The following is a 5,354-nucleotide window of genomic DNA, read 5'->3' as shown; positions in this document are numbered from 1 at the left end:
AATCTAGAAATCTTTCATAATGCCAAATGGATTTTTTTTTGTTTAATAAACACTATCTTATCTAGAGAAATGGAGAGAGTGAGAGGAATGTATTATCAATATAGTTAGCAATTTAACATATGTGTGTGTATGTGTTTGGGTGATAAGAATATACATCTGTAATGATGTAATAGTATAAGATTTGAAAATTTCTTTGCGTTAAATAAGTTTGAATTTGTTATGTTAAAGTGAATAAAAAGACAAAAACTTAGATAAAGTTTCACTATGGATTCTTGGCTGGCCATAAACTAACAGAGGTCTGCCTCTGGCTTCATGTCCGTTTGTTGTACAAGTTTGTCCAGATGGAAACACCTACTGTGTGTTTATAGTAGTCATACCACATCCTCGAGATAGACTTTCAGAGCACTTCTCACCTTCTTTCACCTCTTAAAGTCTTTCTGTCCCTCTTCAGTAATGATACCTGGATCTAACAGCTTCCTAAATATTTATGTTTATGTGTATAGATATTTGTTGTTGTCAGTCTGGGTCAGAGAAGTTTCTTTCAAGGGTCCAGGAATGTATTTAGGCAGAGCTGTGAGTTGATCATATTCGTGTTTTTTTTTTTTTAAAGATAATTCTGAAAATTGGGCAAGGTAGGTTGGAGTTGGGAGAAACTAAAGACAAGAAAATTAATTGGAAGACCATATTGCAGCTCAGATAGTTAAAATGAATCAGAAGGAAAGAAAAAACAGTATGCGGTACATATAGGAGGTAAAAATGAATGAAACACAAAGACTTCAGTATGGAGCATCTGTGAATGTGTATAGTGGAGTACATGGTGGTTTCACTAACAATGAAAGAAAACTCAAAATAAAAGACAGATTGGGGGGGAATTAACCTTTATTTTTTATAACTTGAACAAAACTAATTCACCACTTAGTTGTATCATAGATCTGAAAATCAGGAGAGAGTTTAGAGTCAGGTATTTGATTTATAAGTCATTAATATTGAAATCAATTAGACTGGATCTATACATGATTTAGATGTCTGATACTGGAATATTGGAGAAGGAGGCTCCTTGGAGGCTTTTGAGTAGAAGAAAAGAGATATCTGCATTATGGGGTGAGAGTGAAACTGATATTACATCCAGAACACCAATTCTAAAATATGCTTTCGAATCCTGCCTCATTCACTAAACAAGAGGCAAATCAGGGGAAAGTAATTTAAGGAAAATTAAGCTGATTACAAATTATTTAGAACATTTTGGGTTTAAATAAGACTCCCCCAAAGAGTTGTTTAAAAGGAACTTCACTCTTACCTCTGGTCTCCAAAAATGTAAAAGCTGTTTTATTGTAGTTTTAAATATGTATTTTAAAAATGTATGTGTATGAGTGTGCCTATATGAATTTATTCTGTGGGCAAGAGACCAAAGAAGTCAGAGGGTACCAGATCCCCTGTGGTTGGAGTTACAGGCAGTTATGAAACTCCTGATGTAGGTTGTTCCAAACTAAACCTAGGTCTTCTGCAAGAACAGTCTAAGTGCGCTAATCCCCTAATCCACCACTTCAACTGTAATAAGTTTGTAGTATGGCTTGTTACAGCAGCCATAGACAACGAATACACACATTTCTGAGAGAGAGAAAGACAGAGAGATAGAGACAGAAACAGACCCAGCGAGACAAATACACAGAAACAGAGAGAATACAAAAATGTTCAGACTCTCTAGTCCTTAAATACAGGTATTGTATTGTGTGTATCTTCTTTTTCAAAACAGATTTATTTATTTTATGTGTATGTGTGTCTGGATATATGTAGGTGCACCATGTGTGTGCCTGGTACAAGTGAAGGCCAGAATAGAGTGTCAGATGCCCTGGCACTGGAATTATAGGCAGTTGTAAGCCACTGTGCAAGATCAGAGAATCAAACCTGGGTCTTCTGTAAGAGCAGCACTCATAACTTGTGAGCTATTTCTCCAGCCCAGTGTTCACTTTATTTATCTTTTGTCTGTCTAGTCCTTTTCTTTTCTTCTGTAAACAACATCTGGGAGGCTAGAGAGTGGGCTCAGTGTTTAAGAACACTAGATTCTCTTCTGACCTGGGTTCCATTTCCAGAACCCACATAGAACCTCACAACTGTTTGTCATTCCAATTCCAGGAGATCTGGAGCTCTCTTATGGCCTCTGTGAGCAAGGCATGCATGGGGTGCATAGACAGTCATGCAGATGAAAGACCACACACATAAAATTTAAAAATTTAAAACAAAATAAAAAACACCCAGACAAAACCCCAGTGCTCTCTTATTTTTGAGACCTGAAGGTCAGAACAAGCCTGAAAACATTTTTCCCTATCTTAAATTTTCATTTAGAATTTTTTTTACTTATTTTTAATCATGTGGTTGAATGTATATGTATGAGTCTCATTAACATCTTATCTGTACATTTTCTGTCCAGAAGCAGTTGTGATAATATGCCCAATCAAAAGCTTTTTTTTTTCTGAACTGATGGAAGAGAGACATTTTCTGTCTGACTCGATTTGAGAGGCTTGACCCCATTGTTGTTCAGAGACTGTGCTTCCAAGCCTGTAGTAGGTGACTTTGGAAGGTTTTGAAAGAGTGACCCTGTCTCAGAGAGGAAAGATTGAGAGCCTGAGATGGAATTTCAAACATTCTACTTTCTGGTTTCATTTATTCCCAAGGCTAACAACAGACCTACCCTTTCACAGTTTGGGTTACAGAATAACCTTGTCATTTAGCTTTAGCTATTTCAATGTAGTATTTGTTACTTCTACCAAAATAACCTGATACATTAAGGGAAAAAGAAAGAAGCCAGCAATCAAATTAAAAGTGAAATCCTCCACTTATCTTCCTCTATTAGAGGTGTAAAAATCAACTTTATTGACCCACTGTATTTTTGAAGCACCTTCTTTACAGGGAATGTTTTACTAATGAAATGGATAGGATAAAGTTACATTTTCAGTCACTTAAAGATTCATTCTGCAAAACCTGTCAGCATATCTCTCAGCAAAAAGTACTTCCTACAATCTCCCTAAGCTTATTTTTCAAATACAAAGTAGAAGTGAACTCAAGAAAGTCTACTTTGTAAAAATACACGGATGGAAGAACCACAAAGCCAATGGAGGGAATTTCAGTATATTTAGATCTTTAGTGACAATGATCAGACTGCCCCATTAAATGTTCCAGTCATGCCAGGTGGTGGTGGCACAAGCCTTTAATCCTAGCACTTGGGAGGAAGAGGAAGGTTGATTTCTGAGTTTGAAGGTAGCTTGGTTTATAGAGAAAGTTCCAGGACAGCCAGGGCTACACGGAGAAATCCTGTCTCAAAAAAAAAAAAAAACCTAAATAAATAAAGTTCCAACTATAACTGAAATATTTATTGAGAAGAGCCTCCTAGTGTGGCCCTAATTCCATCATGACAACAGCTAGAGAAAGAAAGAAAGAAAGAAAGAAAGAAAGAAAGAAAGAAAGAAAGAAAGAAAGAAAAGGAGGGGTGGGTAGGGGAATTAGCTTGGAACAAATAACTTCAAGGCCACACCCTCTTCACTTTGGGTTCACTGAGGTGTGTTTATTTTAATAGCTGATCTGAAAGCATGAGATGTCATGCCACAGCTGACCAGAGCCTAAACAGAAAAGCTCAGAACTTAAAACTAAGCATGCGTGCAGCATGGGATAATAATCACTTTAAGCTTGAACTGGTAAACACCAGAAGAAAGTGTACTCAACAACATGGCCTTAGATCCCATATCTAAGAGGAGCCTTTTAGTGTTAAATTATAAACCCCCAGCAAAGACTTTAAAAATAGGTCTTATTTGGCAACTTGTGTTCTCCTTTCCCAAGGCATTTAGATGGATCTTAACCAAGGTAATTATTCAGAGCAAGATGCTGTGGCAGACACCTGAAATACCAGCACTTTGGAAGGCTGAGGCAGGATCTTCACATCCTCACGAGGTAGAGGCTAACCTGGGCTATATACAGAGTACAAAAACATCCAGAGCCTCAAATCAAGAGCCTATTTAAAAAAATCTGTTTTGAAGAAAATTCAGGTTGTTGGCCCCAAAAGTTGTTCAGAAGCAATAACGCAAATTTGCTTCTAGGGAAAGGGCAATTGCCTGAGCTGTAACAACACTCAAACGTACTCACCAGTCCTGGGCTGGGTACACACACACACACACACACACACACACACACACATTTTCTCACTGTAGATGAGAAATTTCCATTCCACTAACACAAAGAGGGCTGAGGAAAACGTGGAGTGAGAATTAATAAAGGAAAAGATGTAATGGAGTGGTGAGTCAGGAGACCGGCTGCTCCAACACACCTGTTTGGTTTTGTTCCAAGCAAGGTTTGCTTCTGGATGGGTATGGGGACGCATAGACAGGATAATGGCAGCTTTTCTAGCTGGACTCCAGTTCAACGGCCTAGCATGCATGGGTGGAAGCTCTACTTTTCCCTTCCCTTCCCGCCCCGCCTGACCACGCCCCTTGCTTCCCACCCCCTTTCCCGGCCCCTCCCCTTTTTCTTAACCCTCCTGGACTGAGTCGGAAGCCTTCCCATTGCTCTTCGCAGCGGCTGCGGCTGCTGGCTCTCTCTCTCCGCTCTTGGCTTGGCAGTAGCAGGAGTGCGCAGGCGGGGCTTGCAGCTCTGCTAGCGCGTAGTAACGGAGCGGGGCTTACGGTGAGTGCGGCAACGGTGCCGGACTGCTTAGAGAGAACGTGGTTGCAGCCGGAAAGGGACTTGGGTGTGTATGGAAGACTTTGACCCGGTTAGGGGAAACTCGTGCAGCTGTTTCGGTGGCGGGGCTGCCCGAGGTTGCCAGGCTCCGGCCGCGTGGGGAGAGGAGTGAGCGGTGGCGGGAGACTGCAAGGTGTGTAGGGGCGGCCGAATTGGAAGAAAGAGGAGGAAAGGCATGTGGAAGCTGGAAGTCCGCACTTGAACTTGGCCAGGCCAGGAAGGTTCGCCTGAGGGCCCTGGGAGGTGGCCCAGCTTCAAGTTCAGTCCCCCTACTTGGTGCCCCAGCTTACTCTTTTCCCTGGTGTTGCTTTCTCGGGGTGCCTAGTTGGCTGGAACGTTTCCCGTCCCTGGGGAGAGGATTTGGGGGAGGTGGGTTGTTGGCCGGGCTGTTGCAATAGAGGGTGTGGCGTTCCTAGGACTTTCCTTTCCCAGGGAATGTGTCTCTCTTCTGATACATAGTGCTTGGACATTTTTTTTAACAAAGGCTATAACTGTTTTGTAGGCTGTGGCGGGTGACAGAGGGGGACGGGGGGTGGGGGTGGGGAGGCGCGTGTGTGTGTATGTATGTACGCTCACGCGCGTGTGAGTGTGTCTGCGAGCGAGGGAGCGCGTGCGCGTGTTGGCTC

The 5,354-nt window shown here is 41.7% G+C and overlaps 1 protein-coding gene across 4 annotated transcripts in view; it reads left to right on the top strand.

Annotated features, from left to right (window-relative positions):
* The first annotated feature begins 4,571 nt into the window (after positions 1 to 4,571).
* Positions 4,572 to 5,354, top strand: part of Prrg1 (proline rich and Gla domain 1) — a 109,239-nt gene continuing 108,456 nt past the window's right edge. The window contains exon 1 of one of the 4 annotated variants that reach the window (XM_028769944.1): positions 4,572 to 4,671. The gene's annotated coding sequence lies outside the window, so the exon portion shown is untranslated. The other 3 variants (XM_028769946.1, XM_028769945.1, XM_028769947.1) reach the window with 3 other exon arrangements.

Source organism: Grammomys surdaster, unplaced genomic scaffold (assembly GCF_004785775.1).
Source record: "Grammomys surdaster isolate TR1022 unplaced genomic scaffold, NIH_TR_1.0 195, whole genome shotgun sequence".
Taxonomy (NCBI): domain Eukaryota; kingdom Metazoa; phylum Chordata; class Mammalia; order Rodentia; family Muridae; genus Grammomys; species Grammomys surdaster.
This window is presented reverse-complemented; position numbering and strand designations above follow the sequence as displayed.